The 22,700-nt window shown below is 40.5% G+C and overlaps 1 protein-coding gene across 5 annotated transcripts in view; it reads left to right on the top strand.

The window, feature by feature from the left end:
• Window positions 1-22,700, top strand: part of THRB (thyroid hormone receptor beta) — a 505,570-nt gene that overhangs the window by 69,727 nt on the left and 413,143 nt on the right. For 4 of the 5 annotated variants that reach the window (XM_077268912.1, XM_077268915.1, XM_077268913.1 and 1 more), the window contains exon 2: window positions 16,922-17,031. The exons of the other annotated variant lie outside the window; for it this stretch is intronic. The gene's annotated coding sequence lies outside the window, so the exon portion shown is untranslated. The remainder of the gene's footprint in view (window positions 1-16,921; window positions 17,032-22,700) is intronic. 5 annotated transcript variants of the gene reach the window in all.

The following is a 22,700-nucleotide window of genomic DNA, read 5'->3' as shown; positions in this document are numbered from 1 at the left end:
TTTTTTCAATGTTGCAACACACTCACCACTAGTAAATTTGATCTAATTTACTCAGAGGCTGATGTAAATCATAGTAAACATTCATTTCACTGCATGCTTAGATTCCAGTTTGTGATGAATAAACAGCCCGAGATACCAGATTACTTCAAATTAGCTTTTTTTTAAGACTTAAACACTAAACTTAAAGCACCCCTCCAGAATTTTTTTTTATTTAAGCGCTGAAGTGGTAGCAGTAATGTAAGTTCCTTGCCCCTAGTATTTTACTTCCTCTTCCCTTCTGACGGATCAGAAGTCAGAGGTAGCGCTCACAAGTTTTCTATGTAAGTCTAGAGTGCCTTGTTGAGAAGTGACCTCTGGCTCGTTCAGCAAACAATGGAGCTATCTAATAGGTCACAAGCTGTAGAAGACAACCGGAGTGGCGCTGTGAACAGAAGAAGATAGTGGATGGTAATTATAGTACTAGACACAAGAAACGTACATTAGTGCCACAACTCCAGCCCTGAAATAAAAAAAAGTGCTGGAGTAATGCTTTAGTGAATTTATTCAAAAATGTTTTCAAGAAATCACTACATATGCTGACACAGACATAAGAGAAATGTTTGCAAATAAAGAAAACATCAACCTGTCTTATGTCAAACACAATGGTGTCGAATGTAGACACTGAGCTTTTTTACGGTGATCAAAAACCATGAGTCTTTCATCTATCAGAGTTCTGCTACATCAAAGAATTCTGTATCACAACTGCTGCCCTCGGTAATCTATGTGATACATCGTTGGAATCAGGGTCTTTGTCCTAATTCATATACTGCTCTCATGAGATAACCAAAAACCTAGTGATAGATTCCCTTTAAAGAACTTGTCCACTACTTGGACAACCCCTTCTCATACCCCACTCACCTCCAGCACCTGCACCGGTTTCACGGTGTCGGCAGTCGCTCTCCCTAGGGCTCCCGTTCGGTTGTTGTGACACGTGAAAGATGGACTACAGCTGATCTCTGACTTCCTATTCATGTTTAACTCGTCCGAAGGTGGAGACAGTGATGCCAGCGCTGAATGGGCGCCAGGCACCACATGTCATGCAACTGCACGAGAGCTCAGTGAATGTGAGTGCCGACTCCATGGAAATGTCGCCGGCATGGGAGGTGAGTATAAGCATTTTATTTTTTCTGGCGACAAGCGTGGGGTATGATAAGGGGTTATCTACCAATCAGTGGTGACTTTCCAATGAGGAAAAGACTTACAGCACTTTAGATAACAGTCCGCAATTTACCATTAACTGTCAAAAACAGAACTCAAGGCTGCACAAATACATTGCATAGAAAGGCAAGAAATCCGCCATCTCCAGTGTTTCTTAATATTGTTATGCGGTAATTTGAAATCTAATGGAAATTCTCACAGGGCACTTTTAAGCTAATTGCTGATATGATATTTATGAAATTAATGAAAGTCTAGACTCTGTTTTCAATGTTCTCCATTACACCCTAAGAAAATTACAGGAAATCACAGCATCCTATCGGCTAATGAAGTTTCACATTTTTTTTTATAGTAAGTAGAGCAATTTTGACATAGAAAAGGTTTGATATTCTTGTATGTCACTTCTTTCTCAAGTATAAAGTTAGATTCACCTGAAGCAGTTTTTCCATATTACGTTTAACTCGAGGGTTTGCTAACACTAAACTATTGAGAACATATGGTCTGGTAGTGTAAATAGCAGTAATTTCATCTAAGTTCATGAATAGAAAAAGAGGTCTGAACTTTTTGTTTCACTCTCCTGTCACCATGTATGGAGGAAAGTAGTTTGCTTGCTTATACGCTTTAGATTTTCCATTTGTGTAAAATATACACTAGTGAGTAACAACTATGAGATAAGTGTGCCCATTACAGTGAATGTCCGCAACTTCAAATCCTTTGTCTACACATTGGTCCACGTTGTATAATCCTATTTGTGGCGTGATTCAAATTTACACAAAAATTTGCAACTTTTCTTGTAACTTACTTAAGTTACAAGAAAATAAGTAAACTGAGGCCACATTTAAGTAATTTAACTGAAAATTTGTGCAAATTTCTGGTGAAAATCAACACCTGTTCAGATATTTTGCCATTTCAGGGCTCAAAATGCAGGAACTTTATTAAGAGATAAGTGACTTTAAATATTTTTGGAACTATCACTCCACCTGCAAAGCACTAAGATGATTATCAATTACTAGGGATGAGTGGACCCTTGAAAGTTCGGGTGAAGAAAAAAGGATCCAGCTCCAGGAATCTCATAAAACGAATGTTTATTGAAAATTGTTAAAATCCATTATAACAGCATAGTAGCCACTTACCCTATAGGAGAGAGTTCACACTGGCAGAAGTGTTTCAGACCCCAAGGTCTTTAGTCATTGCATCCATATGGTCCATATTGGAAGTTCGGATTCTGGTACTCGACCCGAACTTTAGTCCAAAGTTTGGTTTGGGCACCAGAACTGTACCTGAACTTGATCCCGAACTTGAACCCCATTAAAAACAATGGGGACCCAAAGTTTGGATCAGGAGAATTCTCTATCTTCCCTTGGAATTCCGATTAAGTTCTGGGAGAAGTCCGTGTTTGGAGTTTAGCACCAGATCCAGACAGTCCGGTACGAACCCCGAACTTTCATTTTGCTGTATTTTTACGGCACAGAAGGATCTTAAAAATAATCAACATTATGCGCTCACCTGTCTTAGCTCTGCCTCTGCCTGTGGGCTCAGGATACATGTTTTTATTTTGTAACTCCTTCCATTCCCTTCTTTTACTATTATTTGGGCCTGGAGAGATCTCATAATTTAATACATTTTTTTTCTGGGCACTTTTGATTCAGATCGATTTTATTTTGACCCAAATTGAATTGAATTATTAGCCCAGTTGAGAAAATGTGACCAAAATTAATTTCAGGAGATTCACTCATTTCTGTTACCAATACATGTGTGTAGATGGTATGCGCAGACCAGGTTTTCAGGGCTTTGATGCAATAAAAATGTTTAAACATTTGGCTGTTTGTGTATATAGCTACTATATTCTCCAGAATCCAGAATTTTTGTAATTCATCCCACACAAATTCAGCAAAATTGCAGCTGGCTGGCCATGGAAAGCCAAGAAAAGGTTGAAAAAAATGTAAAAAAACCCCCTTCAAAAACTAATACCTCACTGCTCACCTCTCCAACAACCTCCCCTGCTCACTCTCCTTCATGTATTTTTTGGCACCTCTCGTCATCACTGCCACCACATGGTGAAACTCCACTCTTCTTCACGCTAGACCAGGACTTCATGGTTCAGGACATCTGTGCACATGCACAAGGACATGCCATGCTTATTCGCAGCTCAAAGCCTGGTGTAAAGTGAGTTTGGTAAGGTTACAGCACATGTTGTGATGTCACTGTCAAGGATCCCGGGTGCAATTACTGCCGGGAGGGTACTCGCCGCAGTAAGGGAGCCCAGAGCAGAACGTTGGAGAACTCACTGGGTAGCAAGCAGGACTTGAACCATGTGACAGAGGGGGGGAGTGGCCAGGGGCAGAGCCAGGCACCAGGGAGCAAAGGAGGCGAATGGCCCGGAGAGTAGTCAAACATGCCTAGGTCAATAATTGAGATATAAGTGAGGTACTGGAGGGTGAGACAGAAGGATAGTCTGGTGGAAGCCGGAGGTCAGAAAGCCAAGTAAGTGAGTGACTAGAAGCACAAAGCAGAGAAGCTGAGAGAATCAAACAGACCAGATTGAGCACGGAGAGCAAAGAAGCAACACAGTATGCACACGTACACCAGGGGATCAGGCACACAGACAGAATGAAAGTATAACTGACAGAGAATCCTAGTCCAGCGTGGGTATATATATCCCTCCCAGATCCAAAAGGAGGCCTCAACAATTAACCGAACGCTCCGAACTGAACGCTCTGGTCCGAACCGCCGGCGGCAGTACCAGGTATTGAGGCGAGAGACTCAAGCGAGTTTCTCGCATTGCAGTTGCAAGTGTGACACCTGCCTAATAGTTTAAATAGTGATTAACCAGGCGATTTTTCATATTTGCATTTTTGTTTTCTTCCTCACCTTTTTCAAATAGCCATATAAGGTATATACAGGGTGGGACATTTATATGGATACACCTAAATAAAATGGGAATGGTCGGTGATATCAACTTCCTGTTTGTGGCACATTAGTATATGGGAGGGGGAAAACTTTTCTAAATGGGTGGTCACCATGGTGGCCATTTTGAAGTCAGCCATTTTGGATCCAACTTTATTTTTTCCATTGGGAAGAGGGTCATGTGACACATCAAACTTATTGAGAATCTCCCACCTTTATAAAAACCCAGCCTCCTCTAACCTTGTGCCAAAAAGTAGCAGCCATGGGTTTTTCTAAGCAGCTGTCTTGCACTCTGAAAATAAAAAATGGTGGAGGCCCAGAAAATCAGGAGAAGACTATAATAGCAAAGCATTTTCAGGCAGGGGCCCGGTGTCCACACTCCACTTAAGGTAATACTACATATCTTTACTGAACAGCTCTAAGCATATTTCACAGTGTTACTCCTAGGTTTTACCCTTCTTGCACTTTGCACTATGGCACTTTTTACCTAAAGGTTTTACGCTGGCTGTATTAGGCTAATTTATGCCCCTATATATTTATGCTGTACAGTTTAGTTTCCTATTACATCATGGCATCTGACTAGGTACTTTTTACCATGATTCACTAGGTATTGATTCTGTTTATGCCATTAGTTTTCAATTTTGTGATATGTGGTCAGCCGGGTTCCTTATCTTGCTTGATTAGTTCTACCTTGCTATATATTTGCTGTATTTTATGACTTAATAAATTTATATATTTTGCTATAAACACTCTTATTGGGTTTTTTCTCTATTTGAAATTCCCCTTGTTGTTCTATATATTACTAGAGTGATTCCTTATGATAGAAACTACTTTGGTGGAAATTGGTTGTTCTTATTTCAATTTTTGCAGAGTTGCAATGAACCCCCCCAAAAAAACCCCAAAAAAACAAAACACATTTCTGGCAGTTCAATCTTTTTTTCTCTCGTTATGGTTTTAACTGATTAGGCTTATTAATTTTATATTTTCATAGTTTGGACTCTGTGATATCAAATTTATATATATTAGGTGTAAACTGTATCTTTTTTTTTCATGAGTTTCTTCATATTTTTAAGATTTTTAGCTTTTTACTTTTTTTTAGTCCCCTTAGATCTCACTGGGGACTTAAACCTGCAATGATCTGATTGCTTGTACTATATACCGCAATACAAATGTACTGGCTGGTCTTCATAGCGCCATCATGGCAGACACGAGGTCATTCAGCATGCTGCTGGCTGCTATGACAACCCATGGACACCCCTGTACGTGAAGCTGCACACCCTCATGTCGCGCCGTGTAAATGCCACTGTTCAAGATTGACAGAATAATTTATCAGGTTAACTGCGAGTTTAAGCAGTAGATGATGCCTGAATAACACAGCTATCATCTGCTGGTAATGGAGTGGACTGAGCCATACACCCTCTCCCGATGAGCGCCGTACATGTACGTCACTCGTTAAGGGGCTAAATAAATTGATTTCATTTGTTTTCAAAGCCACATCCAAAGTTTCCGTCATGTCTAATTTATATTACAATGTAATTCAACATTTTCACCGCAATAAACCAATTTATATGGTATTCCATACTCAGCTCTTGAGATGCCGAACAGAGTCATTTCAGCAAGGAACAACGCGCTTGTATGTTTTAGGGATGTACCCCCTTCTTTAACCATGGATGCTTACAGTGAGTCCCACTGATCTCTACTTCCAAGTCCCTCTTATCACGCAAAAAATGACTTCTCAGCCAATCGGTGGATGCAGCGGTGATGCGCCCAAGGCTACTTTCACACTTGCAGGATCCTGCATTTTCCCATAGACTTGTATTAGCGATAGATTGTGACAGATGGCCATCCATTTCATTTGTGGTGCACTGGATCCATCAGAAAATAGCGGTCCGTCGTGCAGAGAAAATGTTCAGAGGAACGTTTTTGTGCACGTCGGAAAATCGGTCAGCGACGCATCCTGCGCTGCCCGCCGTCGGCTATAATGGAAGCCTATGGACGCAGGATCCGTCGTTGACCATCACACACAGGAATCCAGCGACGCATCCCGTTTTTCCCCTCTGAGCATGCCCGGAAAGGATTTTCAAATCCGGGGAAAATTCTCTCTCTCTCTCGTCTCCGGACATTTAATTCCCGGAATTTGTGAACGACGCATCCGTCATTACACTGGATGCGTCACACACGTTTTTCCCTATTTTCGTGACGTCCATCGATACGTCATTTTGCTGCACAACGACGTACAGCACAAAACGCAAGTGTGAAAGTAGCCTTAGCCGGTGACTAACTGCAGGGGATGTTTTCAGTACAGTTGGAAGTAGAGACTGTAGGAGGACTGGGCAGCTTAGTAACTAAAAATAATGAACTTAAAACAACATAATGTTAGAGGTGAACATTTACGGTAAGACAGAGATGCCTTTATGCAGTGTGCAGAAGTATGCATTCTGTATGTATTATTTCACCGGCTGTGCCACTCCCAAAATGTCAGTGATAGGGAAAGGTGATAGTCACTTTCCTGTGTGTTACTACAGACACATACCAGATATATTGCCACATACTGTAACTTGAACTTTTTCTTAGGACACGTTTTGTACATTTTTTTTTTACAGTATCAACAGGTTTACTAGCATTCCTTATCATCAGCTATTTAAATACAGCTGTTTTTCACATTTGCTGTGTAGATTAAACTGTCAGGTCAAAACTTGCACAATCCTCAACTGACACAACACTGATATAAAATCTACACGGCAGACATGTTCCCTTCTTAGTGAAATGTATGCTGTTAATATTGGATGGACGACACAAAGAAGTCATGGTGTGAGTAATTCGTAAAACCTCTGTCTTTTAATAAGACACTTGAGGTTGCTTATTAAAATATCTCCAATTCCCTTCTGTTTCAGCCTTACTATTCATGGAAAAGGCAGCATGTTGTAATTCAGTGTATTTTTTGTGTGACCTCATTTGATATGTCCCCTTATTAAAAACAGGGCTTATGCCAGGTCTAGGAATATAATTCGCTTTTCATCATTACTCACTTTAAAAAGACCAAGAAAAAAAATATTACTTTTTGACCTTCTCCAATATCGCAGTAATCACAAAGCTTCTCCACTTCCATTCAGCATTCATGCGGTTATCTGACAGAGCGCAGCAACCTTGTCAAATTCAGGATGAGCAATGGTGTACTTTATGCCACAAATCCTACCCCAGTCGCTGACTAGGATGAAAGTTGTGGGGAGGTGCACATCGAGTCACATTCCACTTTGCCCTCACTTGATTCATTAAGAACAGTGTTCCTCCTAATATAGTTACATAGTTATTAAGGTTGAAGGAAGACTTTAAGTCCATCTAGTTCAACCCATAGCCTAACCTAATATGCCCTAACATGTTGATCCAGAGGAAGGCAAAAAAAACCCATGTGGCAAAGAGTAAGCTCCACATTGGGGAAAAAAATTCCTTCCCGACTCCACATACGGCAATCAGACTAGTTCCCTGGATCAACGCCCTATCAAGGAATCTAGTGTATATACCCTGTAACATTATACTTTTCCAGAAAGGTATCCAGTCCCCTCTTAAATTTAAGTAATGAATCACTCATTACAACATCATACGGCAGAGAGTTCCATAGTCTCACTGCTCTTACAGTAAAGAATCCGCGTCTGTTATTATGCTTAAACCTTCTTTCCTCCAGACGTAGAGGATGCCCCCTTGTCCCTGTCTCAGGTCTATGATTAAAAAGATCATCAGAAAGGTCTTTGTACTGTCCCCTCATATATTTATACATTAACATAAGATCACCCCTTAGTCTTCGTTTTTCCAAACTAAATAGCCCCAAGTGTAATAACCTATCTTGGTATTGCAGACCCCCCAGTCCTCTAATAACCTTGGTCGCTCTTCTCTGCATCTGCTCTAGTTCAGCTATGTCTTTCTTATACACCGGAGACCCGAACTGTGCACAGTATTCTAAGTGTGGTCGAACTAGTGACTTGTATAGAGGTAAAATTATGTTCTCCTCATGAGCATCTATGCCTCTTTTAATGCATCCCATTATTTTATTTGCCTTTGTAGCAGCTGCCTGACACTGGCCACTGAATGTGAGTTTGTCATCCACCCATACACCCAGGTCTTTTTCATTGACGGTTTTGCCCAGAGTTTTAGAATTAAGCACATAGTTATACATCTTATTACTTCTACCCAAGTGCATGACCTTACATTTATCCCCATTAAAGCTCATTTGCCATTTATCAGCCCAAGCTTCTAGTTTACATAAATCATCCTGTAATATAAAATTGTCCTCCCCTATAACAGGTGCCTCACACTCCACCCTGCCCCCCATTAACCCCTTCCCGACATGCGCCGTACTAGTACTGCGCTGCCGGCACTGCATTAGTGCCAGCCGCAGTACTAGTACGGCGCCCCGATCACCGCGGTCTCACGCTGAGCGCCGCGGTGATCGGGTGCGGGTGTCAGCTGTATATGACAGCTGACACCCCGCAGCAATGCCCACGATCGGCGCTATCGCCGATCGCGGGCATTTAACCCCTCTGATGCCGCTGTCAATAGTGACAGCGGCATAGAGGGGGATCGCGCAGGGACGGGGGCTCCCTGCGCTCTCCCACCGGAGCAGCGCGATGATATCGCGCTGCTCCGGTGACCTGGAAGGAGTCCCCGGATCCAAGATGGCCGCGGGACTCCTTCCGGGTCATGAGATGACCCTGCTTGCCGGCGTCTGCTGAGAATTCCTAATAGCAGGCGCCGGCAAGCCTCTACCCTTGTCTGTCAGATCGGTGATCTGACAGAGTGCTGTGCACACGGTCAGATCACCGATCTGTGATGTCCCCCCCTGGGACAAAGTAAAAAAGTTAAAAAAAAAATTTCCACATGTGTAAAAAAAAAAATAAAAAAAAAATTCCTAAATAAAGAAAAAAAAAATATATATTCCCATAAATACATTTCTTTATCTAAATAAAAAAAAAATCACACAATAAAAGTACACATATTTGGTATTGCCGCGTCCGTAACGACCCCACCTATAAAACTATATCACTAGTTAACCCCTTCAGTGAACACCGTAAAAAAAAAAAAAAAAACCGAGGCAAAAAACAACGCTTTATTCTCATACCGCCAAACAAAAAGTGGAATAACACGCGATCAAAAAGACGGATATAAATAACCATGGTACCGCTGAAAACGTCATCTTGTCCCGCCAAAAAAAAGCCGCCATACAGCATCATCAGCAGAAAAATACAAAAGTTATAGCTCTCAGAATAAAGCGATGCAAAAACAATTATTTTTTTATATAAAATAGTTTTTATTGTGTAAAAGCGCCAAAACATAAAAAAATTACATAAATGAGGTATCGCTGTAATCGTACTGACCCGAAGAATAAAACTGCTTTATCCTTTTTACCAAACGCGGAACGGTATAAACGCCCCCCCTAAAAGAATTTCAGGAATTGCTGCTTTTTGTTCATTCCGCCTCCCAAAAATCAGAATAAAAAGCGATCAAAAATGTCATGTGCCCGAAAATGGTACCAATAAAAACGTCAACTCGTCCCGCAAAAAACAAGATCTCACATGACTCTGTGGACCAAAATATGGAAAAATTATAGCTCTCACTATGTGGTGATGCAAAAACTATTTTTTGCAATAAAAAGCGTCTTTTAGTGTGTGACGGTTGCCAACCATAAAAATCCGCTACAAAACGCTATAAAAGTAAATCAAATCCCCCTTCATCACCCTCTTAGTTAGGGAAAAATAATAAAATTTAAAAAAATATATTTATTTCCATTTTCCTGTTAGGCTACTTTCACACTAGCGTCGGTACGGGGCCGTCGCGCTGCGTTGGCCTGACATACTGACGCATACTGTGCAAGCGCCGCACAACGGGGGCAGCGGATGCTGTTTTTCCACGCATCCGCTGCCCCATTGTGAGGTGCGGGGAGGTGGGGGCGGAGTTCCAGCCGCGCATGTGCGGTCGGAAATGGTGGACCGTCGGCACAAAAAAAGTTACATGTAACGTTTTTTGCTGCCGGCGGTCCGCCACAACACGACGCAACCGTCGCACGACGGTTGCGACGTGTGTCAATACGTCGCAATGCGTCACTAATGTTAGTCTATGGGGAAAAAACGCATCCTGCAGATGACTTTGCAGGATGCGTTTTTTCGCCAAAACGACGCATTGCGACGTATGCAAAAAACGCTAGTGTGAAAGTAGCGCTAGGGTTAGACTAGGGTTAGAGCTAGGGTTAGAGCTAGGGTTGGGGTTAGGGCTGGGGTTAGGGTTGGGGTTAGGGTTTCAGTTATAATTGGGGGTTTCCACTGTTTAGGCACATCAGGGGCTCTCCAAACGCGACATGGCATCCGATCTCAATTCCAGCCAATTCTGCTTTGAAAAACTAAAACAGTGCTCCTTCCCTTCCGAGTTCTCCTGTGCGCCCAAACAGTGGTTCCCCCCAACATACTGGGTATCAGCATTCTCAGGACAAGTTGGACAACAACTTTTGGGGTCCAATTTGTCCTGTTACCCTTGGGAAAATAAAAACGTGGGGGCTAAAATATCATTTTCGTGGAAAAAATTTTTTTTTTTTTTTTTCGCGGCTCTGCGAGATAAACTAGTGAAACACTAGTTCGTTCAAAGTTCTCACAACACATCTAGATAAGTTCCTCGGGGGTCTAGTTTCCAGTATGGGGTCACTTGTGGGGGGTTTCTACTGTTTAGGTACATCAGGGGCTCTGCAAATGCAACATGACACCTGCAGACCAATCCATCTAAGTCTGCATTTCAAACGGCGCTCCTTCCCTTCTGAGCTCTGCCGTGCGCCCAAACAGTGGTTCCCCCCAATGTATGGGGTATCAGCGTACTCAGGACAAATTGAACAATAACTTTTGTTGTCCAATTTCTCCTGTTACCCTTGGGAAAATAAAAACGTGGAGGCTAAAATATCATTTTTGTGGAAAAAAAAATATTTTTTATTTTCGCGGCTCTGCGTGATAAACTGTAGTGAAACACTAGTTGGTTCAAAGTTCTCACAACACATCTAGATAAGTTCCTCGGGGGGTCTAGTTTCCAATACGGGGTCACTTGTGGGGGGTTTCTACTGTTTAGGTACATCAGGGGCTCTGCAAATGCAACATGACACCTGCAGACCAATCCATCTAAGTCTGCATTTCAAACGGCGCTCCTTCCCTTCCGAGCTCTGCCGTGCGCCCAAACAGTGGTTCCCCCCAATGTTTGGGGTATCAGCGTACTCAGGACAAATTGGACAATAACTTTTGTGGTCCAATTTCTCCTGTTAACCTTGGGAAAAAAAATTGCGGGCTAAAACATCATTTTGTGGAAAGAAAAAATGATTTTTTAATTTTCACAGCGCTACATTCTAAACTTTAGTGAAACAATTGGGGGTTAAAAGTGCTCCCCACACATCTAGATAAGTTCCTTAGGGGTCTTCTTTCCAAAATGGTGTCACTCGTGGGGGTTTCCACTGTTTAGGCACGTCAGGGGCTCTCCAAACACGACATGGGTTCCGATCTCAATTCCAGCCAATTTTGCATTGAAAAGTCAAATGGCGCTCCTTCCCTTCTGAGCTCTGCCATGCGCCCAAACAGTGGTTTATCCCGATATATGAAGTATCAGCATACTCAGGACAAATTGCACAACAACTTTTGGGGTCCAATTTATCCGGTTACCCTTGGGAAAATAAAAAATTTGGGGCAAAAAGATCAATTTTTTGTGAAAATTAATATGAATTTTTTTTTTACGGCTCTACATTATAAACTTCTGTGAAGCACTTGGAGGTTCAAAGTGCTCACCAAACATCTAGATTAGTTCCTTAGAGGGTCTACTTTCCAAAATGGTGTCACTTGTGGGGGTTTCCACTGTTTAGGCACGTCAGGGGCTCTCCAAACACGACATGGGTTCCGATCTCAATTCCAGCCAATTTTGCATTGAAAAGTCAAATGGCGCTCCTTCCCTTCCGAGCTCTGCCATGTGCCCAATCAATGGTTTACCCCAACATGTGGGGTATCGGCGTACTCAGGACAAATTGTACAACGACTTTTTTGGTCCAGTTTCTCCTGTTGCCCTTGGTAAAATAAAACAAATTGGATCTGAAGTAAAAATTTTGTGAAAAAAAAGTTGAATGTTCAATTTTTTTTAAACATTCCAAAAATTCCTGTGAAGCACCTGAAGGGTTAATAAACTTTTTGAATATGGTTTTGAGTACCTTGAGGGGTGCAGTTTTTAGAATGGTGTCACTTTTGGGCATTTTCTGTCTTATAGACCCCTCAAAGTCACTTCAAGTGTGAGGTGGTCCGTAAAAAAAATGGTTTTGCAAATTCTGTTGCAAAAATGAGAAATCACTGGTCAACTTTTAACCCTTATAACTCCCTAACAAAAAAAAATTATGTTTCCAAAGTTGTGCTGATGTAAAGCAGACATGTGGGAAATGTTGTTTATTAACTATATTATGAGATATAACTCTCTAATTTAAGGGCATAAAAACTAAAAGTTTGAAAATTGCGACAAATTTTTGTTTTTTTCACAAATAAATGCAAGTCATATCGAAGAAGTTTTACCACTATCATGAAGTACAATATGTCACGAGAAAACAGTGTCAGAATCACCAGGATCCGTTGAAGCGTTTTAGAGTTATGACCTCATAAAGTGACAGTGGTCAGAATTCTAAAAATTGGCCATGTCACTTAGGTGAAAACAGGCTTTGGGGTGAAGGGGTTAATACAGGCGGGAAAAACACTGAATACATTAATTTCACTATATACATGTTTTTTTGTAGTATACCGTACATTGTGAACTGTGTCCCACTCCCGCACATTGCATCTTTACCATCTTTTTCCAGAAAGATTTTAGTTACAAGCATAGCCTGCATAATTTTTCCCTTGTACAGTTGAGTCCTCACTAGGCAAATAGAGAGTCAGAAGGGTTAGGGACCATCTAAAATTAAGGTATATTTTGTTGTGGATGAATTTTTAATTTCTTTAATTTCTAAACATATTAATTAAGTACCTTATGTATTTCCGTGTACAGCAATAGTGCCATTCATGAATTTATTAATCGCAGTGTGCTAATGCGCATTGTATGTGTATGTTTGTATATTGGCCACGTCATATTTGCACACTTAAATATTAATGTACAACATAAGGTGTTCTGGTCTTTTTTGTTTGTTTTTCTGTATCAGGACTGGTGTAGAAAACACAAGTCTTGATGGTGTAGTGAAAACAGGTAGGACTGGGTTAAATACTAACACTGCAGGTCTTATTTAGATGAACCTGGCTAGCTTTGACTAAGAGCCAGGAAATGGTTTCACCTTGTGTCAGTCTGCTGAATGAAGCAGAGTGGTGAGTGTTGAAGCTGGTAATTAACCAGTCAAAATGTGAGCTGTAGCTGAGAGAGTGCGCCGAGTCTCTCTGAATGGAGACTGCATGGGTCAGCTAGGAAAGTTGAGCAGTCTGTGTGTTGGAGCTGCAGAGTAATGTGTGGAAGCTGTAGCCTGTTCAATGTGAATGGAGTTGAACACATCTGTTTGGTGTCAAAAGCTGCTGTAGCTTAGGCTGAAGGGGATACCGAGACTGGTAGGACTGTGCTTCTTCTTTGTGAAAAGATTGCTCTGTGAGAAAGGACTGTAATTGGTTTGGGTGAACCCACACTGACGTATACTGTATGTGCCTGCTAAATGAACTGTTTATTTGCTGTTAAACCTTTTTGCCCAGAAGAGGCTTTTTTTGCCAGTGTGAATGCTTCCTGAGAGCGTGAAATCCTACAATGATTTGATTTCACTTACTCTAAATATTATCTAAATTCTGCTTAAAAAATATTTGGACAAACGTATAGCATTTTCACAATGCAAGATTATTTAAAAGAATCGTTCCTTTTCAGTAAATGAATGTCCATGGCTGTAGGTTATCACAAAGAAACTGTATTCAACTTCTAGAAGTCCACTGGTGAGTCTATGCAGCTTCTCCCAGTGTATGGCATTGGCTACAGCACTGATATCATGTTGACAGCACCGCAGCCAATCAGTACACCCAGCAGCTCTGAAGGTTGAACTCACTGGTTGCTGCGCTGTCGATATCATGCCTGCAGCCATTGCTGCCAGGAGCAGCAGTGGATACTCACTGAATTGCAGCAGGTGAGAACAGAAGAGTTTGTTTCTTTATTATAACCTGCAGCCAGGTTCCGTTCATCTACTGAAAGGAAACAACCAATTTAATATATGCATATCTCATGTACAGTCATTACATTGGAAATAACGTAACACATTTCACTTGTCATTTTCTATATTCCTGCAGATTTCCAATTGAAAGTAAAATACAGCTGTATAAAACTGGAATGTTTTTACTTGCTAACTAAAAACAAATATATAAATATAAAAGTGGACGAATATAGGTCATATTGACTTGAAGATCTGCAGCAAAGTACAGTGCCTTGCGAAAGTATGCGCCTCCCTCGAACTTTTCAACCTTTTTCCCACATATGATGCTTGAAACATAAAGATACCAAATGTACATTTTTGGTGAAGAATAAACAAGTGGAACACAATTATGAAGTTGAACGAAATTTATTGGTTATTTTAAATTTTTGTAGAAATTCAAAAACTGAAAAGTGGGGCGTGCAATATCATTCGGCCCCTTTACTTTCAGTGCAGCAAACTCATTCCAGAAGGTCATTGTGGATCTCTGAATGATCCAATGTTGTCCTAAATGCCTAATGATGATAAATATAATCTACCTGTGTGTATAAATGCACCTGCTCTGTGATAGTCTCAGGGTTCTGTTTGAAGCACAAAGAGCATCATGAAGACCAAGGAAGACAACAGGAAGGTCCGTTATGCTGTTGTGGAGAAGATTAAAGCTGGATTTGGATACAAAATGATTTCCAAAACTTAAAACATCCAAAGGAGCACTGTGCAAGCGATCATATTGAAATGGAAGGAGAATCATACCACTGCAAATTTACCAAGACCCAGCCCTCCCTCTAAACTTTCATCTCAAACAAGGAGAAGACTGATCAGAGATGCAGCCAAGAGGCCCATGATCACTCTGGATGAACTGCAGAGATCTACAGCTGAGGGGGGACAGTCTGTCCATAGGAAAACAATCATGCGTACATTGCAAAATCTGGCCTTTATGGAAGAGTGGCAAAAAGAAAGCCATTTCTCAAAGATATCCATAAAAAGTGTTGTTTATAGTTTGCAACAAGCCACCTGTGAGACATACCAAATGTGGAAGAAGGTGCTCTGGTCAGATGAAACCAAAATCGAACTTTTTGGCAACAATGCCAAACGATATGTTTGGCGTAAAGGCAACACAGCTCATCACCCTTAACACACCATCCCCACTGTCAAACATGGTGGTGGCAGCATCATGGTTTGGGCCTGCTTTTCTTAAGCAGGGACAGGGAAGATGGTTAAAATTGATGGGAAGATGGATAAAGCCAAATACAGGACCATTCTTGAAGAAAACCTGTTGGAGTCTGCAAAAGACCTGAGACTGGGACAGAGATTTGTGTTCCAAAAAGACAGTGATCCCAAACATAAAGCAAAATTTACAATGGAATGGTTCACAAATAAACGTATCCAGGTGTTAGAATGGCCAAGTCAAAGTCCAGACCTCAATCCAATCAAGAATCTGTGGAAAGAGCTGAAAACTGCTGTTCACAAACGATCTCCATCAAACCTCACTGTGCTCGAGCTGTTTGCCAATGAAGAATGGGCAAGAATTTCAGTCTCTCGATGTACAAAACTGATAGAGACATACCCCAACGGCTTGCAGCTGTAATCGCAGCAAAAGGAGGCGCAACAAAGTATTAAGTTAAAGGGGCCGAATAATATTGCACGCCCCACTTTTCAGTTTTTGAATTTCCACAAAAATTTAAAATAAACAATAAATTTCGTTCAACTTCACAATTGTGTTCCACTTGTTGTTGATTCTTCACCAAAAATTTACATTTGGTATCTTTATGTTTGAAGCATCATATGTGGGAAAAGGTTGAGAAGTTCCAGGGGGCCGAATACCTTCGAAAGGCACTGTATATAGCATGATACAAATGAATGGAGATAAAGCAGATATGGCGGAAATCTGCAGGAAAAAGAAATCTGCAGCCTAACATAATGCTGATGTAAGGAAGTGCCCAGGATTGCACAACAATCCCCGAATTGTTTGCTCATTAAGGGTATATGCACACGTTGCGGATTTGGCTGCGGATCCACAGCGGATTTGATGCTGCGGATTTGCAGCAGTTTTCCATGTGTTGTACAGTACCTTGTAAAGGTATGGAAAACAAAATCCGCAGTGCACATGCTGCGGAAAATACAGTGCGGAAATGCTGCGGTTTATTTTCCACAACATGTTAAGTCTTTGTGCGGATGCCACATCGTTTTACACCTGCTCCATAATTGGAATCTGCAGGTGTAAAAACGCATGTGAAAACTGCACAAAAACCTTGGTAAATCCGCAGGTAAAACGCAGGGCGTTTTACCTGCGGATTTTTCAGAATCTGCGCGGAAAAATCCGCACACAAATCCGCAACGTGTGCACATACCCTAATTGAATTTAGAATCTATATGGCAACATTTTCGATTACAAATTAGTCCTAAAGCATGAAAAAACGTAAAGTGGAATATTTATTTTAACCCATGTACAATTTTTACATTATGGCCACTCCTTGCATCTTGGTATAAATATGTTTTTGCTGCAAACGCTCACTACAAAGTAGCCCACCTAATTAAGAAATATATATATTTGTCATAATTGTGCAAATCTGTAATTTTCAAGCTTGTATCTAAAATTCTACATCTTGTTTTCCGTTTTAGAATCCAAGAGACATTTTATTTTACACGTCCCCCCTCAAAACAAGGCTGAAGACTATTTTAATGGTCACACGATAGAACATTTTTTTGAGGATTATTGCCATGAATGCCTAGTAAGTGTTTGTTTAAAATATGTGCTTTAAAATTTTTTAATGTGTAGGCTATTATAAGTAGATCCAAGAGTCGTAAGCTGGTACTATAGATATTAACTATTTGCTTTGTGAGTTTAGAAAATGAAGTTTTTGTATGGAAATTAAATGTCCTCTCTGTGTTACTGGTTCTTCCACTGCTTCCTCGGTATTGATAGGCTACTCGGCCTCTAGTGGTATTGGCCAGACTGTGATTAATTGAGTAAATGTGATGATTTATTGGTTGCAGATATATTCTTCATTTGTGAAGTAGGGCTCTGTTTTGATTTAGAATTTGCTTTTAGTGAAATAATTTTTTTTCTAGAAATAGTTTTATTGCCGTATCTAGAATACCCTTACATGCTGAGATGTTAGAAAGAGTAAAGGCACCAAGTTACTTTTTAACATAATGTTCCAATTGTAAATATATGTGATCATTTTTCTTTCATTTATACAAATATGTGAAACTGGGCCACTCTTAAATGATAGTGCACAATGTCTAATCTTAGACCCTCCAGCATTTCTTTGGAACTGGTTCAACATTTCTGTTCATGAACATGTGATACACTATTTCTCCGGATAATATAAGAATACATTTTAACTATTGCCAATTGAATAATAAAAGTCTAAGCTTTAGGGGAAAAGTAAAATCTAGGATGTCTTCAGGCATACCTTGAAGCATTTTGGACCCGTCTTGCACCTGGACCAGGTTGAGACTGCTCCCTCCGCACTCTAAAACCAAGCACTAGCTGAAGGAGAGGCAACTAGTGAGCATGTGCTCTGAATGCTTGGTGCCGGTGGGGGTCACCAACAACACTCTTTGTCTGTGCCAGGGTATTTAGAAACATTATGAATGCTGTGAACGGGACCTTCACCCTGGGTAAGCCTAGCTATATCTACTGCCAAGAATGTCAATACAATTCTTACATTTTTAGCATTATTAAATGGGTTGGCAATTCCTTTTTATTGATGATCTAGCCTTAGGATAGACCATCTATCTCTGATCAGTGGGGGGTGCATTACCCAGCACCCCTGCCAATCAGGTGGTGGTGGTGGCCTGAAGTTCTTGCCGGATGCTGCACAGTAGTAGCAGTAGTACAGAAATGATTCTATAGCGTCTGTGACCAAGTTCTACAAATCCACACGTGCTTTCAAATGAATAGATGGTGGATCTGTTACCCTTCCATGGCCAGTATAGTTTTGACAAAGCTGTTGTGTACCAGAAAACTTCTGGCCTCTGCGGGTGCTGGTAACATTATCCCCTTCGATCAGATATTGATGGCCTATCCAAAGAGGAAGTTATTAATTAAAATGTAGTGATCAACCTCTTTCAGTAATAGCCACAGGGTAAAATTTCAGTAGAAGCCTAAAAGTATCCAAAAATTGTAATGATTTACATTTCTAGGTTTCAACTTATAGAAATTATTTTGCAGTGGTTTACGATTTACTGAATTATAGTATTTTATTGTTTTCAGCTGTATGATGTATTAGTTAATGTGTACATTCATTATTCTGTTAATTAAGGGTCACTTCACTAAATTTGTTCTGTTATTTTAAGTGCTGAGTGCTGACATTTGACATTTCGTTTTGATTCCAGTCATTGAAATGAGAATATAAAGAATGTTTTTATGTGCGTTGAGACCACACTCTGCAGTTCCAAATGTAATTCATTTTTTTGAGTGTTGTTTAGCGATACTTTGTGAACCATTCATAATCGATTGCTGGGTATTCATTTAGCATTTCACACGTTTTTTTAATCTTACTACAAATTTGTGCACACTGGTTCTTTTTTGTTGCTCAGAATTTGCACCTCAAGCAAAAGAACAGTTTGCATTCCATCATTAAAGGAAATGTGTCATCAGAAAAGAAGTTACTGTTTATTTCCGGAGCGGACAGAGATAGAAGAGGGTCCCTGTTCAAGAACAATATATGAGCCATTTGTAGTCCAATAACTCAACATAATATAGAATTCCTCCTGTTTTGGAGGTGGATGTGGCTCATACCTCTTAGGCCCCTGTGTGACTGTATAGGTTGCACGAATGCTATGCTCGCCCCTGGTTTAAATCATGTTTTTATATTAAATATAATTTTTATAAAATGTAGAAAAAAAAGTAGAAATCTTGCCGTTTTCACACTCACTACTGGGGATTCTTACTTTCTGTTCTTTCAGGAAATCCACATGTAAATTAGTAACGATAGACTCAGACCCTATCTTTAGTTTTGAAGCAGTCAGTTGATTCATGCTGCACAAACCACAGGCAGCATGAATCAGAGCCTGGCTGCATGATTGCTTCCCGATATGATTTTGTCCAATACACATTACAGAGAAAGCATAGTTTAGAGATCTGTTCAGTCACCATAGGGAGTGATGTGACTGGTGCAGCACCGCACTCAGCTGGCTTCTCCAGGTGATTGACAGACCTGTCCTTATGTGCGTACATGGGAGAGACTACAATCAAGTAGAATGGTGCGAGGAGAAGCTGCTAAGGGGCCGCATCAAACTAGTCTCAACTCTTCCTGTGTCCGGTTGAATCTTTAAGCTATATTTTCTATGAAACACAGGAGCGTTTCAAAGAAAAAAATATTAAAAAAATAGACTGACAGGTTCTTTAAAAAAAAAAAAAAAACACACATTAAATATATAATTTCATAAAGTTATATAAAAAGACCCCAGCACTCCAATACTGGATGCAACATGTAATATTAAACCAACTTGTTTAAAACTAAGCACATAATGTAGTGGTTTATCGCATTGCAGGCTGCCAAACACCATGTTTGTCTGTTATTACCATGCATGAATATGGGAATAACCTCAGCACTCTGCTCTCTATGTCTCCACTAGCTGAAGCCAAAGCTGAGATTCCACATAATACATTGCGCTCCTTTTCTTGTCCACTGGTGGCCAGTTACCATCAGTGGACGCAGGACACAGGATCAGTGGGAGATTAATTTCACCTTGAGATAAGTGAATATCCCAAAATTAATTTTGGGTTCTAATTGTCTGGATCATTTGAAAAATCTAATTTGGAATGAATTAATTTTGCACAAATCAAAAGGGTTTCTAAGTTTCCTATTGGCCTGAAAAGATGTGTATGATACTCTGAAGGGTAAAAGACTGTATCCAAACCCCTTCTAACTCTTAAGTGCAAACACGCCCTTAGAAATGTCAGAGTGGCTCCATATATACTGTGTCTATGTATATACCGTAAATAAATATAACATTTTGGTTAAAGAAAACACCAACTTTAGGCAATGGACAACTATGGCCTTCATCTGTTACTACTGGCCAGACAGCTGATGCTTCCACTTATTTTCCAACATTCTTTATTGGTAAATGATCTGGTTGCCCATTACCCCTTTTTGTTGTATCAGACATTTTTAAATGAGGCACCAATGAGCTTGTGCTGGTTATTGATAGAGATGAGTGACCTGATTTGAAGTGAATCACATTCACCTTAAATTTCAGAAAAAATGCAATTCAAATCCAACTGGGAAACCATTTTGCTGGATTCTGTAGGGACCAAAAGTGGTAAACCCCGCATAATAATACGCACCTTTCTACAGCCTCACCTATCAATCCCTATAGTTCGGTCTTCTCTTCAGACATCTTGTCCCTTCAGTGGCAATAGCATTTACTAGGCCTTGCAATATCATAACATCTCAAGGCATTAGATATCAAGAATATGTGAGTTTGAAATGTGCGACTTTCTTAGTTTTTTTTTGCCCAATGTTACTTGCTGTCTTTTTAGAATTAACCCATTCACGACATGCGCCATACATGTACGGCGCATGTCAGATCTCTCCCTTTGATGTGGGTTTTGGCGCTGAGCCCACATCTTTCCTGGCGCATGTCAGCTGATTTCATGTGGAATCGCGATCCACCCGCAGCTTTTAATCTGTTAAATGCCGGTGTCATTCTCTGACAGCAGCATTTAATGTCATTGTGCCGGAAGTGCATCACTAATCTCGCCCATCGGCGCCCATGTCACATGACTGTGGGTCACCGATGGGTTGGCATGACAACGTGAGGTCTACAGCAGACCCCTGTGGTTGTCATTGCCAATTGCTATGAGCGCTGCCCAACAGTCAGCGCTCATAGCGAGTGAGCATTTATGCTACAGAGAGCAGGGCTGCAGCCCGGCTCTATATAGCACAAATGATCTGATGATCGCAGCTACTAGTCTCCCATAGAGACTATTGAAGCAAGTGAAAAGTAAGAAAAAATGTTTAAAAAAAATAAATAAATAAAAGTTTAGATCACCCCCATTCGCCTCATTAACCCCTTAAGCCCCGAGGGTGGTTTGCACGTTAATGACCGGGCCAATTTTTACAATTCTGACCACTGTCCCTTTATGAGGTTATAACTCTGGAACGCTTCAACGGATCTTGGCGATTCTGACACTGTTTTCTCGTGAGATATTGTACTTCATGGTAGTGGTAAAATTTATTCGATATAACTTGTGTTTGTTTGTGAAAAAAACGGAAATTTGGCAAAAATTTTGAAAATTTCACAATTTTCCAACTTTGAATTTTTATGCCCTTAAATCACAGAGATACGTCACGCAAAATACTTAATAAGTAACATTTCCCACATGTCTACTTTACATCAGCACAATTTTGGAACCAAAATTTTTTTTTGCTAGGGAGTTATAAGGGTTAAAAGTTGACCAGCAATTTCTCATTTTTACAACACCATTTTTTTTAGGGACCACATCTCATTTGAAGTCATTTTGAGGGGTCTATATGATATGAAAATACCCAAGTGTGACACCATTCTAAAAACTGCACCCCTCAAGGTGCTCAAAACCACATTCAAGAAGTTTATTAACCCTTCAGGTGTTTCACAGGAATTTTTGGAATGTTTAAATAAAAATGAACATTTAACTTTTTTTCACACAAAATTTACTTCAGCTCCAATTTGTTTTAATTTACCAAGGGTAACAGGAGAAAATGGACCCCAAAAGATGTTGTACAATTTGTCCTGAGTACGCTGATACCCCATATGTGGGGGTAAACCACTTTTTGGGCACATGACAGAGCTCGGAAGCGGAGGAGCGCCATTTGACTTTTCAATGCAAAATTGACTGGAATTGAGATGGGATGCCATGCTGCGTTTGGAGAGCCCCTGATGTGCCTAAACATTGAAACCCCCCACAAGTGACACCATTTTGGAAAGTAGACCCCTTAAGGAACTTATCTAGATGTGTGGTGAGCACTTTGACCCAACAAGTGCTTCACAGAAGTTTATAATGCAGAGCCGTAAAAATACAAAATCATATTTTTTCACAAAAATGATTTTTCGCCCCCAATTTTTTATTTTCCCAAGGGTAAGAGAAGAAATTAGACCACAAAAGTTGTTCAATTTGTCCTGAGTACAACGATACCCCATATGTGGGGGTAAACCACTGTTTGGGCGCATAGCAGAGCTCGGAAGGGAAGGAGCGCCATTTGACTTTTCAATGCAAAACTGACTGGAATTGAGAAAGGACACCATGTCGCGTTTGGAGAGCCCCTGATGTGCCTAAACATTAAAACCCCCCACAAGTGACACCATTTTGGAAAGTAGACCCCCTAAGGAACTTATCTTGATGTGTTTTGAGAGCTTTGAACCCCCAAGTGTTTCACTACAGTTTACAACGCAGTGCCGTGAAAAT

The sequence above is a fragment of the Ranitomeya variabilis genome, chromosome 6 (assembly GCF_051348905.1).
Source record: "Ranitomeya variabilis isolate aRanVar5 chromosome 6, aRanVar5.hap1, whole genome shotgun sequence".
NCBI lineage: Eukaryota > Metazoa > Chordata > Amphibia > Anura > Dendrobatidae > Ranitomeya > Ranitomeya variabilis.
The sequence above is the reverse complement of the archived record's forward strand: the minus strand, read 5'-3'. Positions and strand labels throughout refer to the sequence as shown.